Genomic DNA, 25428 nt, shown 5'->3' on the forward strand with positions numbered 1-25428 from the left:
GGAAGGAGATTTATGTATTTTTTTAATTGGGAAACCACTCGACCCAGTGGTGCCGACTCGAATAAAATATTGGTGGGGGGCCAGGTAAGGCCCGCCTTGCACTATCAATCACATGATGCATGCATGCCATTTGAATGGCAATGCCTATAATGGCAGCAATTTTTAAAAAAAGTAATACTTTGAGCCCGTAGTTCACTTTCCCAGCAGCTCCCCTTGCCCCGGAGACACTTCTAGCATTCCATCTCCTCTACCTGTGGCATTGTTCAGCAGTGGGGAAAGTGACCTCTTCACACCGGATGTCCATTTGGTATGGCCCTTTCCAGGTTTTTTCCTGCCTCTTGTGTTTGTCTTTCATTTGTTCTCCTATGTGTGTTCCCAGTAGAAGCCACAATTCTGTGGGTACTCTAGGTGGTGCAGAAAGCACCTAGAAGCTCCCTAGAGGTTGAAGTGCCGATCAAATTTCAGTTTTGCAATCTACAAATTCCAGTTAGCCAACTGAGGGTGTCACAGGACCAGCCTACTTTTCCTTTAAAGCAAACTTGGGTCTCCAGCTGTTTTTGGGCTACAACTCCCATCATCCCTAGCAAGCAGGACCAATGAGGAGGGATGATGGGAACTGTAGTCCGGGAGCTGTTGGGGACCCAGGTTTGGGAAACTTGCTTTAAAGCAACTTTTGTGTTTGTCCTGCAAAGATGGGACCTGTCCACGTTTGTATTTTCTTGTATTTTGTTCTTCTAATGACCTTTGTGCGTTTATTTTTTAATTTTTTAAGAGGGCAAATTGAAAGAGAAATTGTATGGCAAGTTGTGGAAGAATAAAAGGTTGCATTTAAAAAAAAACAACACAAAACCTGGGGGGTGGCCTCCTCAATTTCCCCCCCCCAAATTTTTTTTATTGATTTTCCAAATTTCTACGAAGAAATGACATTACACAACACAACACACAACAAAAGAGAACACATTAGAATACAAAAGAAAAACATAGAAACAATTATTAATTTCAAAACCCAATTTACCTTACATTGTTAACTGACTTCATCGAGTCCCCCCAACTGAATTTCATTGTATCACCTTGTAACAGTTCTCCAAAATCATATTTCTGATAAAATTATCTCCTATTTACTACCCTCATCTCTTTTATTAGTATTCTAAAACTTCATATTTTACAACACGTTCATATTTTAGTCCTAAGCCTATTTGTTACTTCCAAGTGACTTCTCATTACCATATATAACAATATTTAGCTAAATATTCTTTAAATTTCTTCCAACCTTCTTGTGTCTCCTCCTCTTTCTGGTCCCGCATTCTTCCAGGCAAAAAAGCAATTGCCTTAAGTGCTTCCTGTTGGGTCCTCTCCACATCAGGGACTCTCAGGGACTTTCCAATTCCGACAATTTTGTCTTGTGACCTGTAACTTCTGCCTTGACTTCTTGAATTTCTTTTTTCAAATATACAAATTCTTGTTTAAGCTCCTGTATGCTCTGTTGGGTTCCTCTTCCATCTGTTTTATTTCAGTCAACATTTGCATCACCAACTCTTCAAAAGTTAGTGCTTTAGAGCCTCTTCTGTCTTTAGGCTTGCTTTTCTCAGGCTTACCTACACCATTAGCCATAACTATTCCACAGTTTCAAGGTCCGCTCACCTAGACTCAGTCCACAGGTTTTTAGTACACAGACAGCAACAGGCAGCTTAGCAGCTCCCCCCTTTCAAAGTCTTATTCTTTTTACTCTTCTTGAAAACCATCCAAAAATGATTTGAACTCTTGTAACCAATTCCAGGAGTGTAAAAGATACACTGTACAATGTTTCAGTGAGTTCAGACAACTGCAGTTACTTTGTAATCCCCAAAGAGGAAAACAAAAGTTGAAAGTATCCTCTCCCTTTGTGACATAATAATGGAGTCTAGCCTTTCCTCACTGGGAGGTCCGCTTCCAGAAAGCAAGAGTCTATTCTCTGTCAAATCTATCTCATGCAGGGTCCCAATTCAGTAAAATTCTCCGCCCTCCCCCCTGCAGAAAGAGGGGCTTGGAAAATTTCCTTGAAAGTTTTTAGCAAGTTTTTTAAAGTTACGGCTTCGGTCAGCGGTAACTGCTTATCCCGCTCGCTCTCAGAGTTCTTACTAGCGCTTACTGGGGAGCAGGGGAGTTGCTAAGGGTACCCGCCGGAACACCAGGTTCTCAGAATGCTCAATCTGAGGTATTTTTCGGGGTTCCGCGACACTCTCACATTCACCCCAATCTTCAAAGCGCCGGGGCTCTTTCAGGCCAAAGAGCTCCCGTCCGCCATAAATCAGGCGGCCAACCGGAGGTTCTCCTCAAATATTTTAGTGGGGGGGGGGCAAAGACCCCCAGGCCTTTAATAATTGGCACCTATTCCCTACAGCCACAGGTCTCAGGAATGTTACAACATAAAAACAAAACATAAATACACAAAAAAACCCACATATTAAAAGGGCAGTAGATGTCATTCAGCTAAAGGCCTGGTTATAAAGATGCGGATTTGCCAGGATCCAAAAGCTGTATAATGGTTTTTCTGACTTTTGTATGGATTCTTTTATGAGAAGTGAGACTGTATTTCTGGGACTTCCGGGGTGGCGCCATTGGCAATGGCGGACTCCCTCTGAATCGGAGGGACTAGCTCCGCGCGAAATGGGTCCTTTCTGCTACGGCAAAGCGGGGACCCCTTAAAAATCACAGGCGGATGAAGCCTGTGACCATGGGACTCGGCGGGCACCATTAGCGCCCCCCCAACCCGCAAAGGAACCCACTAACAGGCTCCGAAGCGAAGAGGGGGAAGTGGCGCGGTGCTGAGAGTCAACCGCTCTTTCCGTGGAGCGAAGCCGCATAGCTGTTGCCGGAGAGCACTACCTTCTTCTTGGGACAATTTGGATTCTAAAAATAACCACCGTGAGTACCTAAACTTGGAAAATTGGACTATAATTTAAGGAACTGGGAAAATAAAGGAATTGGACTCAAAAATTTATTACAATTTGGTACTGGTCTAAACAGGAAGTCAGCCTTCTGTTTCCTTGTAGATTGAACAAAGCAAAGACAAAGTAAACTAGAGCCTTGAAAATCACTATTAAAGGAGTGGATTTCATCATCTAAAATAGTACACCCCCCTTCGGCAGCAGGAGGAGAAGGGGGAGCTTTTTTTGGAGGGGACTGTTTTAACCTGCAGAAGTAAGTTTAAAACAAAGTAATTTTCCACCGTCCTGACCCAGGGAGCGGATTGTCAGGACTGACGTTAGAAGCTCATTGACCAGGACAGAAGCTGTTTGACAGATAGTTAAAAGAAGAGAAACATTGTGATTCCACTGCTTCCTTTTGCAGTTTAAAAATAACAACGATTGACAAAGTATCTAAAAGGAAAAAATTTGGGGTTGGATTTGCAACAGAAGTTTTCCCCCAGGGGAAGATGGTGAAACTGTAACTAACTCTAGGGATTTTCCAGCCGCTATAGTTCAACCCATGGGAATTGACTGGTGACCTTGGAGGACAATGCATTCAGAAATGTTGTTATGCGCTTTTTACAAAACAAATGCTCTATTGGAAGAATTACATGAGGGAATGAATTTGATGACTGACTTGGTTGGGAATCTTAAGCAGACAGTGGGAAATTTTGGACAGGCAGTAGAAAAAAGTATGGAGCTTACCCAGGAATCAAACCAGGAGTGTGTCTTGACAGAACAGATGAAAGAAGAGGATTCTGCTGAACTTTGGGAGTCAGAAATGGAGCCAGAGATGGAGGTTGCGGCCCTGCAGGAATATGAGTCTTTGGATTTGGCAACAGATTCTCGAAAAAATCAGACTCGGAAAGATGAAGTTTGGACTGGATTGGAAATGGGGGGTTGGATTGACCCCCCTGAGCAGGGATATATGGACTTTCGAAGTCTGGTAATGGGCCGTGAGAGGTTTGGAGATATGGGGTTCCAAAGTTTGGAGGGATTTTGAAATATGCTTTTAAGTACTACATGGAGCTCAGTCTGGACTGTGGAAAAGGGACTGATTGGTTGAAAAGGGGCAAAAGCACTATTAAATTGGAGATCACACGAGTGAAAAGAAAATATGAAGAAAAATTGTGGAAGGGACATGGAAGAGATTTAAGAGCCTTGGATATAAGATTACCAGGTTAATGTGCCAGTTTAATGGGATAAATGGACTGACAAACCCGGGACCAGGAGGAAGGGACGCTGGATGATGATTTTTTCTTTTTCATTTTGTTACCAGGACTGTTTTACATAAATGATGAATATTAGAAGGATGTTTGAAATGAAATTGCTTGGCTTTGGTATAAAAGTTTAAGGGATTAGGAAAGAATATAACGGTTAAGAGAAGTTACTAAAAATAAAATAAAAAAATTTTCTTCCAGTAGCACCTTAAAGACCAACTAAGTTAGTTCTTGGTATGAGCTTTCGTGTGCATGCTTCTTCAGATACACACGTGCATGCACACGAAAGCTCATACCAAGAACTAACTTAGTTGGTCTTTAAGGTGCTACTGGAAGAATTTTTTTTTATTTTGACTATGGCAGACCAACACGGCTACCTATCTATTACTAAAAATAAGATATAGGTTAAGGTTTTTTATAAGATAATGAGGAAAATAGAGTAAGGTAATGTAATGAAAGATTAGAATAAATAAAGTGGGGAAGGATTTGCTGAAATAACAAACTGAATTGGTATACAGGAAAGGGAGGGGTGAGGAAGTCCGGGAAATAAGCAAATGAAAGTTAAGTAAAGTAAGATGGAATTGTTTTTAACTATTTTTAATTTGTACTTTTCTCTTTTTCTTTTTTTTGTATTTTGTAATATTTTGAAATTTCAATAAATATCTATGGGGGGGGGAGAGAGACTGTATTTCTGATTGAAGTTCTTTCCACATTCCACACACTAATAGGGTTTCTCCCCTGTATGAATTCTTTGATGGAAAGTGAGAGAGGAGCTATCAGTGAAGCTCTTTCCATATTCCGCACACTGAAAGGGTTTCTCCCCTTTGCGAATTCTTTGATGGGAAGTGAGACTCTGGCTGCGACTGAAGCTCTTTCCACATTCCACACACTGTTAGGGTTTCTCCCCTTTGTGAATTCTCTTATGGTAAGTGAGATAGGAGCTCTTACTAAAGCTCTTTCCACATTCAAAGCACTGATATGGTTTCTCACCTGTATGATTTTTTTTGATGGGAAGTGAGAGAGGAGCTCTGACTGAAGCTCTTTCCACATTCCATGCACTGATAGGGTTTCCCCCCCCCCCATATGAATTCTCTGATGGGAAGTGAGTTTGGAGCTATGAGTGAAGCCGCCTACACCACAGAATTTTGGCTGTTGGCACAGGACTTGTTCTGGAATGACTCCGCCCTTCAGGACCAGTATCTTGAGGGGCTTTCAGATGAGATACTGGACCAGCTGGCCATGATGGATTGCCACGCTGGACACCCTTATTCAACGGAGCCTGCAGATAGACGATCAGTTGGAGGACCGTCGCCAGGCTCAGGGCTTCCAGCACTCCCGGCTCCGGTCCTTCCCAGCAGTTCCACGGCCACAGCCAAGTCACTGGAGGAGCCAATGCAGCTTGGGGCAGCGCGGCCTTGCCTCTCTCCCTCAGAGAAGACTCGGCATCTGGCGGGGAACCTGTGTCTCTACTGTGGCGGGAGTGGACACTATGCCCAATCTTGTCCTGAGAAAACTCCAGCCACAGGAAAATGGCCAACCCCAATAGCCGATGGCCCAGGCTACCTGGGGTCCCAAACATCGCATGATGGGCCCTCACCGTTGGAATTACAACACCTCATAGTTCTGGTGTGTCTATATCCCCCTGGTGGGCCCTGGATTCTCACCCACGCTCTGGTAGATTCAGGGGCAACCTGCTCCTATATGGACTCTGCCTTCGCCGCCCATCATCAGGTGCCACTCCAGGACAAGCCACAACTGGTACATGTGGAGGCAATTGACGGACAGTTCCTGCGCTCAGGGGCCGTTACTCAGGAGACTCAGCTCTTGGTCCTGTGTCACCAGCAGCACCGGGAGGTGCGCACCTTGGACATTGCCACCATGCCCCGGTTTCCCCTGGTGCTCGGGATGGACTGGCTGGAGTCTCACAATCTTCAGATCGACTGGGTCAATCAGACTGTGCGCTTCCCAGACCCGTGTCCCCATGCTCGGTCTGAGATGCTAGTGGCTGCCCCCACGGGGGAAGCTGCGTCAACACTCCCCGCTGTTTACCTGGACTACCAAGAAGTGTTTGAGGAACAGGGGGCAGACCAGCTGCCGCCTCATTGGTTTTTGACTGCGGCATAGACCTCCAGCCCGGAGTGACCCTGCCTGTGAGCCGCCTGTACTGTCTTATGGAGCCAGAGCACTAAGCCTTGCAGGACTTCCGTCGCAAGAACCTGGAGTGCGGGTTCATTCGGCCCTCTACCACGCCCACCGCCGCTCCAGTACTCTTCATTAAGAAGTGTGGGGAGCTTCGTCCCTGCCATGATTACCGGGCCCTAGATAAGATTACCATCCCAGACTTGCCCCTTATTGCAGAGTTGCTGGAGCGGGTGCAAGGGGCGCAGATGTTCACCAAGCTGCACCTTCGGGGAGTCTACAATTTGATTAGGATCCGAGCCGGGGATGAGTGGAAGAGAAACATATTGATTCCATTGTTCCCCTTCGCATCTAAAAGGAACAAAATATTGACAAAATATCTGAAAAAGGAAACTTTGTTGTTAGATCTGCTTTTTTAAAAAAAGAAAGAGAGAGATGGATACAAATAGAAGCTTTTTCCCCTAGAGGGAGCTTGTGAAACTGTTATTAAATCCGAACTGGGGAGCTTTGCAGCTGCAATAGATTAAGATCATGGAATCAGACTCTGACCTTGAACAAGAATGTACTCGGAGGCTCTGGTGCTTGCCTTTTGCAAGACAAGTGCTTTATTGGAACAGTTACATAAGAAGATGGATTTGATGACTGTTGGGATCGGAAATTTTGGACAGGTAGTGGGTACCTATATAGAACCCACTCAGGAATTAATCCAGGAGTGTGCTCTGACAGATCAGATGAGGGAGGAGGTTGTTGCTGGACCTTGTGAGGCAGAGATGGAGGGAACTGTGGCCCAGCAGAAACATGAGTTGTTGGACTTGACAAATGAACCTGGAAAAAGTCAGATTTGGAGAGACAGAGTTTTGTTTGGCTTGGAGATGGGGGGTTGGATAGATCCCCCTATGCAGGGATGTTTTGACCTTTCAAGTCTGGCTTTGGGCCGGGAGGAGATCGGAGTTGTGAGGGCACTTAACTTTGAAGGGACCTTGAAATATGCTTTTAAATACCACATGGAGTTCAGTGTTGACTATGGAAAAGGGGCTGATCTGTCGAGAAGGGACAAAAATATTGTCAAGCTGGAGTCTCCCCGAGTGAAAGGAGCAGAAGACAAAGTAAAGTACAGGTATAAATATGAAGAAGATCTGCGGAAGGGACATGGAAGAGATCTAAGGGCCTCGGACATAAGGTTACCAGGTTGATGGACTAGATGGACGGGATAGAAAGGACTGACAAAACCCGAGACCAGGAGGAAGAGACGTTGGATGAAGATTGGAAGAAAGTTTTAAACAATTTATTTAGGAAAATCTTGTAAAAGTAAAGAGTATTAGAAAAATGTTGGAATGAAATTATTTGGCTTTAGCAGAAATGTTAAAAAGAATTATGTAAGAATATGTCATGGTTAAGAGAATTTGGTATAAACAAGATTTAAGTTTTATGTTTTAGGGCTTTTTATGGTAAGATAAGGTTAAAATAGATTAAGGTAATTTAATGACCGAATATTATGAAAGATGGAAAGGATTTGCTGAGATAATTAATAACTAGAATACAAAAAAGGTAGGTATGAGAAGGTCGATGAAATAAGGTAATGACAGTTAATGATTTGTGAATATTGGATCTGTTTTTAATTTTTTGTTTATTTTTTATTTTTTATTTTGATGTATTATGTGTTTTGTTTTGTTTTCTTTTTGACTTTGATTTTTTATGCATTTGTATTGTTTAAATGTTACTTGTCTTTTCCTTCTTGTTTTCTTTGTTTCTTTCTAATCTTAAAATTTTTAATAAATATCATTAAAAAAAAATATAGATGACATTCTGATTTACTCCCACGACCCAACTTGCCACGAGGGTCATGTCCGGTCCATGTTGCAGCACTTGCGAGAGCAATGCCTATATGCTAAGCTCAGCAAGTGAAAGTTCCACCAGGGGTCGGTGGACTTCCTCGGTCACCAACTCTCCCCCTGATGGGGTGCAGATGGATCCCGGGAAGGTGGCAGCAGTTCAGGAGTGGGCGGCACCCCGGAAGCGCAAGGACCTACAGCGGTTCCTGGGGTTCGCCAACTATTACTGAACCTTCATTGTGGACTATGCTCACCGCGCCACCCTGCTGAACTGACTGCTGTGCCCCAAGACACCATTCTCCTGGGACAAGGAGGCAGAGGTGGCGTTTCAGGGGTTGAAAGCCTGTCTCCAGAGGGCGCCGCTTTTACAGCATCCTAATCCCTCTTGTCCCTTCGTGGTGGAGACCGACACCTCCAGTACGGCTCTTGGTGCCGTCTTGTCCCAGCAGCACGGTCCTGATGCACTGCTGTTACTCTGCGCCTACTATTCCTGCCAGCTTCTTCTGGCAGAGTGTAACTATACCGTGTGGGAGCGGGAACTACTGGCCATCAAGGTGGCCTTTGAGGTCTGGGACAATCATCTTGAGGGGGCAAGACACCTGGTGGATGTGAGAACCGACCACCGGAACCTGGAGTACCTCCAGACTGGGTCGACCACTTGGCATTGGAGGAATTCGCTTACAACAACGCGGTGAACGCCTCCACCGAGCAGACCCTGTTTCAGGCCATGTACGGTTACCATCCGCATTTGTTCCCGGACGTGCTGCCAGCATCTGCAGTCCCGAGGGTGACAGATTGGCTCTAGGAGCTCCAGTCTCAGCACCAACTATTGACGGAGCAACTGCACCAGGCCAAGGATGCGTACAAGGCCCAGGCCGACCGCCGCCACCAAATGGGACCGGAACTCCACATCGGCGAGCCATGGGGCTATATAAATTTTAATTGGACTCCGTTGGAATTGGGCAAGTGTATCCAGGCTGCAATTAGCTTTTTGGTCCCATAGGAACAACTGAGCAACTTCCGTAGAGTGGAAGACCAGAGCCTATTATAATAAAAATCCCATAGAAAGGCCAAGGCAAAGACATCTCTCTCAAGAAATGTCCAAACCTGTGCCACTACAAGGTGACATGGTCAATATGAAAGCCCTACAGGGATTCACCAGGGATTGTTGCTGCTGTAATATGATGGAGATGTGAAACCAGACGAGAGCTAGCTTTGACACCTGGGAACACACAAAAAAGGCAGAAACAAAACAAACTGCATGTTTCACTCATTATTTGACCTTCTCGCTAAGTGTAAAGCATAGACCACTATTGACCCACATAGACCCAGCTGGGGGATTTTTCCATTCTTGACTCTGGGGATTTTCCACGTTAAGAATTGACCGTGGGATCAACCTTGACTCATAGACAAAAGTGTGATGACTGATAGGACAACAAGATCGGGCAAGGCTAGAGTGCAGCAGCCCAGCGCAGTTTCCCAGCAACGTAGATCATCTGTTCCCGGCCCTCCTGACACAGGGGGAAGACTTTGCACAAGCTGGGTCAAAAGGAATGGCTTCAGAAGGGGATTTTACTTCTGTGTTAAATAAAATTTATGAAAAATTGGAAGGCCTAAGCAAACAAGTTACTGAACAATCAACTAAAATAGACCGGAATACTGCCAGCATTAATAGTCTGGGACAGAAAGTGAATTCCAATACAGAATCTATTGAAAAAATGCTGGAAGAATCTGCTTCTAATCGAAAAATAGCTGAGGAAGCAAAAGAAAAAGCAGTGGCTGTAGAGGAAGAAATAAAACCGATGCGCAGACAGATTGGGGATCACCAGTGACTTCTGTCTATGATTGAACTGAGGGAGAAACAGACCAATCTGAGGATCCGGGCAGTACCGGAACTTGAAAAAGATAACTTAAGTGACTACCTTACGTAGGAATTTGGAAAATTTTGGAATTTGGAGGTGGAGCAAGACTTTAAGATAGTAAGTGCATTCAGACTTGGAAGAGGAGGGAGAAAAAACAGGGTGAGAGACTGTTTGGTTACCCTTCAAACGAAAGAAGAGAGAGACAAAATACTGAGTGCGCACTTCCAGAAGAATTTGGAAATTAACGAATCGAGAGTGGAGATTTTTAAGGATATTCCGAAACATCTATTGGATCTTAGAACCAACTATGGAGATCTGGTGGCCCTACTGAGAAGAAACGGAATTGTTTTTAGGTGGGAATTCCCCCAGGGACTATCTTTTACCTTTAAAGGGAAAAAGTTCAAAATAAGATCAGTGGAAGACAAGGGAAGATTTTTGAGAGACCACGAAGAAGACCTGCAAAAAGAAGTTCTAGAAGATTTAAGAGCCTTAAGATCAGGAGCATTAGACATAGTACCACCATTTTTGGGATTGGACAAACAAAAAAAAGGTGATACCACCGTCAGAAAAAGAAGAACTTTTGGGAGCAGTTGGAGGAGAATAGAATAACCACACCATGTCTCTGCAGTTATTAAGTTGGAACATTCATGGATTTAATTCCCCGGAGAAGAGGAAGAAAATCTTTCATTTATTGAAAAAGGAACAATTGGACTTAATTTGTTTACAGAAAACACATGTGATAAGGCTACACAGGAAAGTATTGATTAATAAAAGATTGGGCCAAGAGTTTATCTCATCAGACAAGGTTAAAAAGAGAGTTGTTATTTATGCCAAAGAGAGCCTATCACCGAAATTTGTTTTTAAAGATGAACAAGGAAGATTTGTGGCCATTGAGATTCAATCACAAGGAGGAAAAATTTTGATTGTAGGAGTTTATGCACCAAATGAGGGGAAATCTGAATTCTTCAAGAAATTGCATGAGACATTGTTAGACTATATGGACTACAACATTATTATGATGGGAGATATGAATGGAGTGGTATCTACAAATATGGACAAGTCGCAGAGACAGGTTGTAACTAAAGATGGCAGACTACCAAAAACGTTTTTTTGAATTGACTGACAATATGGACTTGATTGACATCTGGAGAACTAAGAACCCCCTTGGAAGAGAGGGAACATTCTTCTCTGAAGCCAAAATGACATGGACAAGAATTGACCAAATATGGATAACTAGAGGATTGGCACCTAAGACTCGAAAAGTGGAAATTTGCCCAAAAACTTGCTCTGAACATAATGCGGTGAAGATGGAGTTGAAACTAACACCAATCGGTTCCTTCAGATGGAGGATGAATGGCACCTTATTTAGAGAAAAAGAGGTTACGAAGAAGGCCCAAAAAATCTTGAGAGACTATTTTGAGATAAATTTGAATACTACAGTTGAAAAAAGAGTAATCTGGGATGCAAGCAAAGCGGTCATGAGAGGGTTTCTGATTCAACAGAACGCAATAAAGAAGAGAAGTCAAAATGAGAAAAAAGATAAAATCCTGGAAAAAATAAAAGGAGAGAAGAAATTAAGAGCGAAACCAAAGTCGCAAGAGATTCTGAGAGAAATAAAGTTATATCAAGTACAATATATGAAAATGATAAATCAGGAAGTAGAATGGAAAATTAAGCAGATGAGACAAAAGACATTTGAATCGGCTAATAAATGCGGGAAACTGCTAGCTTGGCAGATGAAAAAAAGACAAAAACTAAACACTATCACAAATTTGGATGTGGAAGGAAAGAACATACAGAATCCACTGGAGATCAGAAAGTGCTTCCAGAGATATTTTAAACAACTATATACACAAGGGTCACAGAAAGAGACTGAATTAGAACAATTTTTAAGAATAAATGGATTACAAAAAATCTCTCAAGAAAATAAGATAATGTTGAACCACAAAATTACAGAACAGGAGGTTGAAGGTGCCATTCAGAATATGCAGTTGGGTAAATCTCCAGGGCCGGATGGTTTAACCTCCAAATACTATAGATCTTTGAACGATTGGTTAATTCAGACACTAAAGGAGGTCTGTAATGAAATTTTGGAGGGGGAAAAGGCACCAGAGTCGTGGAAGGAAGCTTATACCGAAAACTGAGTCTGAAAAGACACAACTCAAGAACTACCGCCCCATATCCCTGCTTAATGTGGATTACAATTTTTTTGCTGATATTTTGGCTAACAGATTAAAAAAGGTATTAGTTGAAGAGATACATAAAGACCAAGCTGGCTTTCTCCCAGGTAGACATTTGTCTGACAATACGAGGAATATAATTAACATTTTGGAGAAGCTGCAAGTGAACATCAATACCAAAGCAGTTCTAATTTTTATAGATGCGGAAAAAGCCTTTGATAATATTTCTTGGAATTTTATGAAGAAAAATCTTCAGGGAATGGGGGTAGGCCAAGGGTTTGAAAATGGTATAAGTGCAATTTACTCAGAACAAAAGGCTAAGTTAATAGTTAACAATGTGATGACAGAGGAATTTAAGATAGAGAAAGGGACACAACAAAGCTGCCCGATTTCCCCATTGCTTTTTATTTCGGTCCTGGAGGTTTTGTTGAATATGATTAGAAGGGACCGTCTGATTAAAGGTATTCAGGTCGGAGCCAAACAATACAAACTGAAAGCTTTTGCAGATGAACTAGTTTTGACGTTACAGGAGCCAGAATCTAGTACGAAAAGAGTATTAGAATTGATTCAAGAATTTGGTCATGTGGCAGGATTTAAGTTGAACAAGTCAAAAACTAAAGTGCTTGAGAAAAATTTTACACCAATTGAGAAAGAGAGGTTTCAGAAGGAGACAGGTTTAACATTAGTTAAGAAAGTAAAATATCTGGGGGTTAATATGACTGCTATGAATTTAAATTTATTTAAAGACAACTATGAGAAATGTTGGGCAGAAGTGAAAAAAGATTTGGAAATATGGTCAAATTTGAAGCTTTCCTTGTTGGGTCGAATTGCAGCTATAAAGATGAATGTATTGCCAAAAATGTTATTTTTGTTTCAGTCATTGCAAATCTTGGACAGGATGGACTGTTTCAAGAAGTGGCAGAAAGATATTTCTAGATTTGTCTGGCAGGGCAAGAAGCCCAGAATAAAATTTTAAATACTAACTGATGCAAAGGAAAGAGGTGGATTTGCCCTGCCAGACCTTAAACTTTACTTTTTTAAAAAAAATATATTCATTTTTCATTGCCAGACGATGACAGGGGAAAAACAAACAAACAAACAACAACATAAAAAGAAAGAATGAGGTAACAGTCACACATCAAAAACAAACAAGACCATCAACCAAATCACAACCCCCAAACCAACTGTGATGGGATGATGAGCTGCTTGTGCGTAAAATCGTAGTCCCTCAGAGTTTGTGCAACTCCACAAACCTCTGTGTGTGACAGAGCTCCTCAGACATGTCTGCTCTAGTCACTTGCAGATTCCGACAGTGGTTGTTTTCGGAAGCGCTTCCAGCATAAAAGCTCCTTAACGGAAACACGTCTTCGGGCCTCGCGGCGTGACAGCTTCCGGCGAGGAATGGGTCTCCCTATGGGAGCTTCTGACACCTCCCCACTGTTCTCGCTGGACGTGTCCCTGAGCCCTCCCTCTTGCTCGTTTTCCCTCAGAGATCCTCCCCTTTCCCTGCTAGTTCCTGCTTTAGCTGCTGCGTCTCTCTCAGCCTTTGTGAGACTTTCCTCCAGAGACCCATCTCTCCCCCTGCTGGTCCCTGCTTCAGCTGTTGAGTCCCTCCCAGCCTCCGTGAGCCCTTTCCCCACCTGTTCCTCCGACGGCAGTTCCCTGACATCCACCTCCCCTCCAGGACCCCCTTCACCCCCGCCCATTCCCTCTCCTCTGGGCGGTGAGGAGGTAAAACCCCGAAAAGAATCCTCTTCATCTTCAGACGTCTCGAACATTTCCCTCCATGGGTCGCCGTTCCGGCTCGCTGAATCCTCCTCCTCCTCGGAATCTGTGAAACCCTCCAAATATTCAGGTTTGCGTGAGAGAGCGTCCGCCCTAACGTTCTCTGGGCCTGGCACGTAACAAATCTCAAAGTTAAATTTGGAGAACTCCTGGGCCCATCTCAACTGCCGTTGGTTGAGCACTCGTGCCGTTCTCCAATACTCTAGGTTCTTGTGGTCAGTGCACACTTGCACCTTATGTTGTGCGCCAATTAGCAGGTGCCTCCATCTCCGGAAAGCCTCATGAATAGCAAGAAGTTCTCGGTCGTACACCGTGTAGTTCCTCTCGGATTGTTCAGCTTTCGCGAAAAAAAGGCACACGGTCTCCACTCTGACTCCTCCTTCCCTGGCTGCAGAAGAAGCACCGCCCCTATGGCTCTGTCTGATGCGTCTGTTTCGACTCTCATCTTTTTTTTGTAAATCCACATGCAGAAGTTGTCCTTCAGAGGCGAAGGCCCTTTTCAGTTCCTCAAAAGCTCGCTCCGCCTCCTCAGTCCAAACAAATTTCTTCTTACTGCTGAGACAGTCCGTAATGGGCGCCGTCAGGTGTGCAAAGTTTCGGATGAACTTACGATAAAAGTTCCCAAACCCTAGGAACCTCTGCACATCCTTCTTGGTTTTGGGTGTTTTCCATTCCAGCACTGCCTGGACCTTGCCGGGATCCATGGCCAATCCCTTGTCTGACAGGCGGTACCCCAGGAATTCCACCTCCTTGGTATGAAACTGACACTTCTCCAGTTTCACCCACAGCCTGTTGGCTTGCAGCCTGCTCAACACTTCTCTGACGTCTCTCACATGCTGCTCCTCATTCTCAGAATACACCAACACGTCATCTAGGAAGGCCACACAATTCTTGTAAAGCAAAGGCCCCAGTACGTGGTTCATAAACGATTGGAAGCACGCCGAGCCTGCTTGTAAGCCAAATGGCATAACGAGATATTCAAATGCCCCCAAAGGGGTGAACATGGTGGTTTTCCATTCATCCCCTTTCCTTATACGAATCAGGTTGTATGCCCCCCTTAGGTCCAGCTTTGTAAAAATCTTTCCCTTCCGCACCCTGGTCAAAATGTCGTCAATCCTGGGCATAGGGAAAGCCAAGGGTTCTGACACTGCATTTAACGCCCTGAAGTCACACACCAGTCTCGGCTTGTCCGTGTTTTTTTTATCCACAAAAAACACTGGGCTACCTCCCACTGCTTTGGACTCTCTGATGAAGCCTCTCTTCAGGTTCTTGTCAATGAACTCTCTTAGCTCCTGCATTTCTCTGTCTGACATGGCATACAACTTGCCTACAGGAAGCTGTGCCCCAGGGAGTAAATTGATTTGACAGTCAAAGGGTCTATGCGGGGGTAGTTGGTCAGCTTCCTTCTCACTGAACACGTCGCTGAGATCTGCGTATTGTAGTGGTACCTTCACTTTCTCCATTACTTCCGTCCCTGCTAGGGTGGCTTGGGCCCCTGCTGAACCCTTTCCCCCTTTGCAGTGTTCTAAGCAATGTGCTGAACCAAAGGAAACCACTCTCTGATGCCAGCCCACCAGCGGATCATGTAACGCTAGCCAGCTCATCCCCAAAATAATAGGAGCTCCTCCCAAGGTGGCCACATTAAACGCTATCAGTTCTGTGTGCCTTGCCACCTTCATTATCATTGGGACGGTCTGCAAGCTGACTTCTCCTCCCAACAACTCCCTGCCATCGATCGTGGTCACCTGCAGGGGGTTGCTTAAAGGGATAGTCTGTATCTGGTGTTCAGCTGCAAACTCTTTGCTCATGAAATTGCAGGAGCTGCCTGAGTCCAACAGCGCCTTTATCTTTAGGGGGTGTCCATTTTGCAGCTCTAGCGACACTTCTATCACTAGGGCAGGTTTAGGAGCTTCTGGCATGGGCACTTTCACTGCTCTTCGGCCTGGCTGCTGTGCCCCGACTGTGGCAACCAGGCATTGGCTTTTACCTGCTCCAGTTTTTCCTCCTCTCTTCCCTCAACAGCTCCCACCATCCCTTGCCATTCCTTCCTCTGGGGGCAGACTCTGGCAAAGTGACCTGGCTGTTGGCAGAGATAGCATTTCCGGGCGCCTTTTCCCTCCTTCTTTCCCCCCTCACTGGGCTTTGAAACTGCGCGCGCTGTTCCGATTTCCATCGGCTCTGCCGGCGGGAAAGTTGTCTCTGGAATGTCTGGAATGCGGAACTCCTTCCAACGTTCCCCCTTCCCTTCCCGCCTCTCCCAAGCTCTCGCCTCCTGGCGCGCTCCTATGGTCAGCGCAGATTTAGTCAGCTGATCCATAGAATCCGCCCTAGGACCCCGGGAAAGTTCGTCTTTGACAGCCGAAGCAAGGCCTTCTTCAAATAGCATTTGAATGGGTGCCGCCGATAAGTCCCACCCCAATCTGTGAACCAGCATGGTGAACTCAGTCCAGTACTCACGGACAGATCGGCTTCCCTGCTTGCAAGCCATTAGCTGTCTGCGCACCACTCCCTCCTCAATATCGCTGGAAAACATGAGATCCATTGCACGAAAGAACTTCATGGTGTCCTTTAGGACGTCATTATGTGTTGCCATCAGGGGTCTAACCCAGTCCCTCGCCCCCCTTTCAAGATGCCCAATCACAAAAGCCACTCGTGATTCCTCGTCAGGGAATTCATCAAACTGCACATTGAGGGCATATTGCATCTCTGTTCTAAAGGCATGGTAGTCCTTGGGGTCCCCCCAAAACTTCTGCACCAATCCTGGTACCTTTCTGGTGAACTGGGTGGCTCTCCCCTTCTTGTCTGCATCCTGAGCCCTTCTCTCCTCAAGCCTCGCCGTCTGCAGCGCCAGTTGGATTTCCAACGCTCGGTACCTTTCTTCCAAGCTTGGACCCGCTCCAACTCCTGCTTCTCCAGTTCCGGCTGGGTCGCTCATGATGCCTTCTCCTGCACAGGCAGCTTACAGACACTGTCGGAATGCTGTGATGGGATGATGAGCTGCTTGTGCGTAAAACCGTAGTCCCTCAGAGTTTGTGCAACTCCACAAACCTCTGTGTGTGACAGAGCTCCTCAGACATGTCTGCTCTAGTCACTTGCAGATTCCGACAGTGGTTGTTTTCGGAAGAGCTTCCAGCATAAAAGCTCCTTAACGGAAACACGTCTTCGGGACTCGCGGCGTGACAGCTTCCGGCGAGGAATGGGTCTCCCTATGGGAGCTTCTGACACCTCCCCACTGTTCTCGCTGGACGTGTCCCTGAGCCCTCCCTCTTGCTCGCTTTCCCTCAGAGATCCTCCCCTTTCCCTGCTAGTTCCTGCTTTAGCTGCTGCGTCTCTCTCAGCCTTTGTGAGACTTTCCTCCAGAGACCCATCTCTCCCCCTGCTGGTCCCTGCTTCAGCTGTTGAGTCCCTCCCAGCCTCCGTGAGCCCTTTCCCCACCTGTTCCTCCGATGGCAGTTCCCTGACACCAACCAACACACAAACATTACAAACAATTAACAATTGACTTCCCTCCATCTCGGTTTTGGGTTATATGTATATTAAATTCAATCTGCAGTTTTTCATTATAAAATATCTACGCGTCGCAAGAGTTATATTACACCTACTGTGATTTTTATATCTCTAGAATTTGTTTCTATATGTTATAAATCTAGACCATTCATCAATAAACTTTCTCCCTTTTTGCTGTCTAATGTTCTGCGTCATTTTTGCCAACTCCATATACTCAAATAATTTGATTTGCCAATCCTTCACGGTCGGGATACTTCGGGAACTCCTTTAAATTTTAAATTAAGCTGTTTCTGCCGCAATTCTACCATGGCTAGACTATCTGACAGTTGGTCTTGTCTATTGTTCCATTCTCTTATTTCCTCCTTTATTTTTTCTGTCTCTTTCTTTTGTCCCCTCAGTTCCTTTTGAGTTTTCCTATTTGTTTCTTCCATTGATTTTGACCTCATTGTCAAATCTTGAATTTTACTTGAGAGCTCTCCTACAGCCCCTTCTATTTTCTTATCTATCCTCTCCTGTACCTCTCCTAACTTATTTTCCATGTGTTCTTCCCTTTGTTTAAATTCCTCTTTTATCTTTAACCACAAGATATCTAAATCTTTGATTTCCTCCTGCCTGGATACTTTCCTTTCCCCAGGGGTCCCTGCTACCTTTTCCCCATTTCCCCCCGACATTTTAAGTTATTTTCTCAAAATTCTCGATTTTGTTCCCTACTCTCTCCCTTAAAGGGCGCACAGTCTTTTCCTCCTACTCCTTTTAGGTCCTGTACCTTTCAATGTAGTTCCCCAGTGTTTCAACCTATCAATGCAGTCCCCCAGTATTTCAACCTGAGAAAGGGTCTTTGTCCCCAAGAATTGGGTCCAGCCTTATCAATTCTAACTAGTAAACATCATATATCTATAAACTGTATCTAAATTTCTTCTATGGGTCCACAAAGTGGTTGCTTTTCCAAATATACATAAATGAAAGGAGAAAGAAGGAAAGAGAAACAGAGGACGGGGGGGGTAATGTTCTTAACTAGAGGACATGGTTATCAAATGCTCCTGTGGAAGAAGAATAAGTGTTAAGTAGTTCTGTACGATCCAAAACAGTTCTAACCAGTTCTGGTGTTTTCTGCTACTTGCTAGCTCAATTCCACTAAATGCTTCCACAATGATTATGCCCCCAAGAGGTAAAGACGTAATTTAGTTTATAAGAAAAATCAAATTATTTAAAAGTCATCCCAATTAAAGTTCCTTAGTTAAGTTCAAAGGCCTTGTATGGCTCCAAAGTCCATGCCCCTTTGCCAACTTCAAAAAAACAACAACAAACAACAACAACAACAACAACAACAAAACCAACCACAACAGCAACAAAAAACACTTAGAAGAGGGAAATTATTAAGTTGTGGTAAGAAAGGTGAATTCAAAGTGTTAAAGCTTAAAGCAAAAGGCTAATGTAGTATTCACTCTTCTCCACTGGGGACAGAATCTAGAATCTTCTCTCTCCTTCCAGACTCAATCTACGTCAGGATATCCCTTGCAGAACCAGTCTCTATCATTTCAGCAATTATGAAGAGATCCTCCGAGGAACAAGCTATAGCAAAATATATAGCAAACTATAGCAAAATAGCATGAACAAAGAGCGAGTATGATTTAAATAGTCCCCATGTCCTTTAATCTACTCGGTTGCTCTATTCAGTTAGAGAGGGTTAAATGAGGTTTCCAAATACAAAGCAGCTGATACGTGAGGAGACGAAAGAATGGTCACTTCTTCGCTTAATATGCCGAGGTGGAAGTAGAGGAGTAAAGCTGGTTTTAGTTTGAATGTTTCTTGGATATCTCCTTCCTTACTCCCTTGCCGCTCCTCCACGTATCTTATACCAGCCCCTTCTAAAAATACACTCTTGCAATCAACCGAAAAGAAAGGGGGTGAGGTTTTCATACAATCGTCCTTTTCAGTCCCCTTAAAGCCTTATCAAAGTCTTTTTACAGCTCTTTTTACAGCCTTCTGGCTGCTAATCACCATAAATGACTGAGTGCAGTTACCGTATTTTTCGCTCTATAACACGCAGATTTTTGCTCCTAAAAAGGAAGGGGAAATGTCTGTGCGTGTTATGGAGCGAATGTGTGTCCCTGGAGCCGAAAAATGAGGCAAAAATCAAACCGCGCTTCAGGGAGAAGGGAGCTCCGTGAGACAGGAAGCTGCTTTCCTTCATTCTGCCTCAGGGTCTTACTGCCCACCCTGCTCTGTTTCGTTGCTGTGTTTGCTCAAACGGAACAAAGACCAGGGAAAGCCCCTCCCCTCCAGGCAAGTAGAGAGGAGAGCAGAGCGTCCAAACAAAGAGCAGGGAAAGCCCCTCCCCTCCAGGCAAGTAGAGAGGAGAGCAGAGCGTCGCTCTATCCTCTCCCTGCTCCGGAGGGAACAATGTTTGTGAAGGGAAGAGAGATTACAGGTTCGGCTTAAAATTCTGATTTGACTTCCTGCTTTTTGTTTTTGGAGACACACAGCATTCAAATATGCTTTCTTCCATTTAAAAGGATGAAATCCTTAAACAGTGTTTTGCCTGTAAATTCATGCGATCTGGAAGATTACAGTGTCTGTACCTCTTAAGGGATGGCAAAGCTTAGGTTTCGCTGCTAAATAGTTCTTAATGCAGTTAAAATGCTTTCTTCTGTCATGCTGGTGGGAGGGAGAGAGAGAGAGAGAGAGCGCACGCTGGCTGGCTTGGGTGGGTGGATGGGGGGAAACTTTTGCCTTCCTTTCCTCACGTTATAGCCCTCTCCTGCATTCTTAGCCTTCTGTGTTTTTCCTTCCCTCCCCACTTAAAATGTGGTTACAAAGCATGGATCCTCAGGATCTTTGCATTGGGTCACCCCAAATTCACCATCAGAGCACACAGCATGTCCATGGCTACAGCCTGCCCCCCCAAAATCACACACCCATTGTTGCCTGGGGCTGCAATGGTGCAAAAACGTGGTTACAAAGCATGGATCCACATGGATCCTCAGGATCTTTGCATTGGGTCAGCCAAAATTCACCATCAGAGCACATAGCATGTCCATGGCTACAGCCTGTCCCCCCCCAAAAAAAAAAAATCACGCACCCACTGTTGCCTGGGGCTGCAATGGTGCAAAAACGTGGTTACAAAGCATGGATCCACAGGGATTCTCAGGATTTTTGCATTGGGTCACCCCAAATTCACCATCAGATCACATGTCTGTGGCCACAGCATGAAGCACAAAAATGATACGTCCACTGTTTCATTCAGAATATTTTTTCCCTTGTTTTCCTCCTCTAAAAACGATGTGCGTGTTATGGTCAGGTGCGTGTTATAGAGCGAAAAATACGGTACTCTTTAACTTTTAACTTTCTAGCCCCAGGGTATTCAAAGTCTCTACTCAGTTCTTTGTAGGTTACTTTGTACTTTGCATTTTAATCTGCCACAGCGAGAAAAGAAAAGCTGTGGGCTTTAATTGTTTTGTACTCACTCAAATAGGTGCTAAGTTACTTCCTTTCTCTTTCTTGCAACTTTGTTTCCTGCGCCATTTCCCCATCAACCGGGATGAAGTCCCTATTTTCAATCTTAAAGCATCCAAGAACCACTTGGTCCAAACTTCCAGGTATTAAAGGATAAATCTTCCTCTTCACCAAGGGTTCTATTCTTATCTTTCTGGAGATCCGTCACGCTTCTTAGGGGAAGCTGCAGGCATTGCAACACAGGGTCGGTGCTCTCCCGCTTGTGTTTGCAGTCTCGCCGTCCTCAAGCTCTTCCAAGAAAGAAACCCGAGAAAACCACGAAACCGCACCTCCGCTGCCGGGTTGCCTATCCCTCAAGGGTTCCCCCCCTTGAGATTTCTGGGGGTGCACTGTGCCTGGTGGCTCCCCCAAGCCCCTGTGCTGCAGGAAAACCCCTGACGAGGTTTTACGTGCTTCCTCACTTTCCGCGGGTCAAACCGGAAGCCCAGACCTTAAACTTTACTATGAATCAGCAGCATTCTGCTGGTTGAAAGATTGGCTGCTTCTTGAGAACACAGACATTTTGGACTTAGAAGGTTTCAACAATGTTTTTGGGTGGCATGCATATTTGTGGTACGACAAAGTTAAAGCACATAAAGCATTTAAAAACCATATTGTCAGGAAAGCATTGTTTAATGTCTGGATAAGATATAAAGACCTATTGGAAATTAAAACCCCAAGGTGGTTGTCACCAATGGAAGCAAAGGCTCAGAAAAAGCTCAATATGGAGGCCAATTGGCCGAAATATTGGGAAATTTTGGAACAAGATGGAGATAAATTGAAATTGCAGAGTTTTGAGAAATTAAAAGATAAAGTGCGAGACTGGCTACATTATTATCAAATAAGAGAGGCCTACAATTTGGATAAAAAAATTGGCTTCCAGGTGGAAAAACCAAAATTGGAAACAGAACTGTTAGATCCCAAAACTAAGATACTTTCAAGAATGTATAACTTGCTGTTAAAATGGAATACGCAGGATGAAACGGTTAAATCTGCTGTGATTAAATGGGCACAAGACGTTGGACATAACATTATGTTTGCTGACTGGGAACAGTTGGGGACCACCGGTATGAAATTTACGGCATGTAATGCCTTAAGAGAGAATATTATGAAAATGATATATAGGTGGTACATGACACCAGTCAAGCTTGCAAAAATATATCATTTGCCCGATAACAAATGTTGGAAATGTAAAGAAAATGAAGGTACATTCTTTCACCTTTGGTGGACGTGCCCAAAGATTAAGGCTTTCTGGGAGATGATATATAATGAAATGAAAAAGGTATTTAAATATACCTTCCTGAAGAAACCAGAGGCCTTTCTCCTGGGCATAGGCGGCCAATTGGTGACAAAGAAGTACAGAACTTTATGTACGCAACAACAGCAGCAAGAATACTTATTGCAAAGTACTGGAAGACACAAGATCTACCCACCCTGGAAGAATGGCAGATGAAGGTGAAGGACTACATGGAATTGGCGGAAATGACTGGCAGAATCCGAGACCTGGGAGAAGAGTTGGTGGAAGAAGATTGGAAGAAATTTAAAGACTATCTGCAGAAACACTGTAAAATTAATGAATGTTAAAATGATGTTGGATTGAAAATAAGTGGTATTAGCAACAAAGTTAATAAGAATATGCAAAAATGAATTGATAATGGATGAAAACAGAGTTATAAAATGTTAAGATATAGAGTTAAGGTAAATGAAAGAGGGTAAGGATTTGCTGACCTGATTATGTAAATGGGAATACAAAAAGGGGAGGTGTGAGGAGGTCAAAGAAACAAGCAAAGGAGTTTAAAGTTATGAAAAACGGATTTTTTAACTTTTTCTTATTTTTTCTTTGTCTTTTGTATGTTGTATTTTTTATTTTTATTTTTTTTCTTTTCATGTATTTTTTGTTTTTTATGTATTTTCCTTTTCCATGTGTTTTTGTATTCATGCTTTAAAACTTTAATAAATTTTTCTTAAAAAAAAAAGAGAATGTTTCTCCCAAACTGCAAGTATGCCACAAGTAATGTAGTACAAAATGCAACGTGTATTTTTTATGTGATATCCTATGTCCAGCTATGTGCACTGCTACACTTGCAACTAGCCTTAAGAGGCCTGACATGCAAGTCTCTTAAGATTTACACGAAGGCATATAAATGTACCAAGCAAACACATATATTTTATGGGGGGCAAAGACCCCTAGGAATTTAAGAGTGGCTGTATTCCCTACACCCACAAGTCTCAGAATGCTTAGAACATAAAAACACAACATAAAAACACAAAACATCACGTGTTAAAATAGCATTAAATGTCAATAAGAAAAAGGCCTGGTTAAAAAGGTGCGGATTTGCCTGGCTCCTAAAGCTGTATAATGACTTTTACGACCTTTGTATGGATTATTTGGTGGGAGGTGAGTTTAGAGCTATCAGTGAAGCTCTTTCCACATTCCACACACTGATAGGGTTTCTCCCCTGTATGAATTATTTGATGGGAAGTGAGACAGGAGCTCCGACTGAAGCGCTTTCCACATTCCACACACTGATAGGGTTTCTCCCCTGTATGAATTCTTCGATGGGAAGTGAGAGAGGAGCTGTGACTGAAGCTCTTTCCACATTCCACACACTGATACGGTTTCTCCCCTGTATGAATTCTCTGATGCTGAGTGAGATTGGAGCTGTTCCTGAAGCTCTTTCCACATTCCACACACTGATAGGGTTTCTCCCCTGTATGAATCCTTTGATGGGAAATGAGAGAGTAGCTATCAGTGAAGCTCTTTCCACATTCCACACACTGATAGGGTTTCTCTCCTGTATGAATTCTTTGATGGGAAGTGAGATGGGAGCTCTGACTGAAGCTTGTTCCACATTCCACACACTGATAGGGTTTCTCTCCTGTATGAATTCTTTGATGGGAAGTGAGATTGGAGCTCCGACTGAAGCGCTTTCCACATTCCACACACTGATAGGGTTTCTCTCCTGTATGAATTCTTTGATGGGAAGTGAGAGAGGAGCTATCAGTGAAGCTCTTTCCACATTCCACACACTGATAGGGTTTCTCCCCTGTATGAATTCTTTGATGGGAAGTGAGATCGGAGCTCTGACTGAAGCTCTTTCCACATTCCATACACTGGTAGGGTTTCTCCCCTGTATGAATTCTTTGATGGGAAGTGAGAGTGGAGCTCTGAGTGAAGCTCTTTCCACATTCCACACACTGATAGGGTTTCTCCCCTGTATGAATTCTTTGATGTGAAGTGAGATTGTGGCTGTGACTGAAGCTCTTTCCGCATTCCTCACACTGATAGGGTTTCTCCCCTGCATGAATTCTTTGATGGGAAGTGAGAGAGGAGCTATGAGTGAAGCTCTTACCACATCCCATGCACTGATAGAGTTTCTTTTCAATGAGATTTTGTTGATGGGAAGTGGAATTGGAGCTCTGACTGCAGCTTTCTCCATACTCCAAATTTTTTTGTGGCTTCTCCTCTCTGGGGATTTTTTCGTGGTCACCTTTGTTCTCGATTTCCAATTCATCACAATCTGCATTGGGGACAAAAAGGGATTTGAGCCTCAGGAACAAATGGAGAAGAACTGAAGGGAGTTGCGTGTGTGTTCATTACCTGTGTTGTTTGTTTAATATGAGATTCGGATGAGTTGTTGAATGTTGCTTTGTTTATATAAAGCAGTGGTCAAAATTGTGAAAGACTTTTGGAAAAAAGTGTATTTCAGAGTTTTTATGGCTTATAACACCACTTCATTTGGAATACTGTCATAAAATTATATATCAATGGAAAGATAATTCGATCAAGAATGCAATCAAGAATGCAATCCAAGAAAGTTTGTTCAATTACCCGTATTCTATCAAACGTTATAGCCAAATAACCAGAAAAAGGAAGCACAACTTGCTTTGGTTGACTTTTGTCAGTGTGTTATGTGATTGCTATCAAGTTGGTTGGTTTTTTGTGTTCTTTCATTTAGTGAGGGTGTAAGACATAATAAAATTATAGAAATGGCACAAGGAGTTGAGTGGTCCCCAGAAAGTGATGTAAGATTGTACTATTAAGTGAGCAAGGCTACAGTTATGAAAAAATTAGAAGAGAGATTGGGGAAAACTTAACCAAAGTTGGCATTTCTATATTTTTGAAGAGGTATAAGGAGACTCAGTCACTACAAAAGTGACGATGGACGAGTGGAGAGACTGTGCCTACATGACAGAAGAAAATCATCTGGGTGTATACAAGATGACATGGTGCAATGTAATGGGAAGTTGAGTGCAAGGACTGGTCTAAATTAGAATTCTAAGAAAAAGCCATTGTTATCTCTCAAGCAAAGGTTGAAAAGATGAAACCCATGTTAACTGGACAGTGGAACAATGGGGCGGTGTTATTTGGAGCGATGAGACCCAAATCTCCTTGCTTGGTAGTGATGGCATGAAATACCCGAGGAGAAGAATCAGATAACATTTACATCCTACTTGCA

The 25428-nt window shown here is 43.7% G+C and overlaps 1 protein-coding gene and 1 long non-coding RNA gene across 4 annotated transcripts in view; both read right to left on the reverse strand.

Annotated features, from left to right (window-relative positions):
* Positions 1 to 25428, reverse strand: part of LOC308579472 (uncharacterized protein) — a 268291-nt gene that overhangs the window by 143438 nt on the left and 99425 nt on the right. The gene's annotated exons all lie outside the window — the stretch shown is intronic.
* On the reverse strand, positions 882 to 2105 carry LOC308579471. Its single transcript, XR_014004493.1, has 2 exons — positions 1916 to 2105; positions 882 to 1273 (listed from the first exon to the last, which is right to left on the reverse strand). It is a non-coding gene; the product is annotated as an uncharacterized lncRNA (long non-coding RNA).

This window comes from Podarcis bocagei (genome assembly GCF_964188305.1).
Source record: "Podarcis bocagei genome assembly, contig: HAP1_SCAFFOLD_44, whole genome shotgun sequence".
NCBI lineage: Eukaryota > Metazoa > Chordata > Lepidosauria > Squamata > Lacertidae > Podarcis > Podarcis bocagei.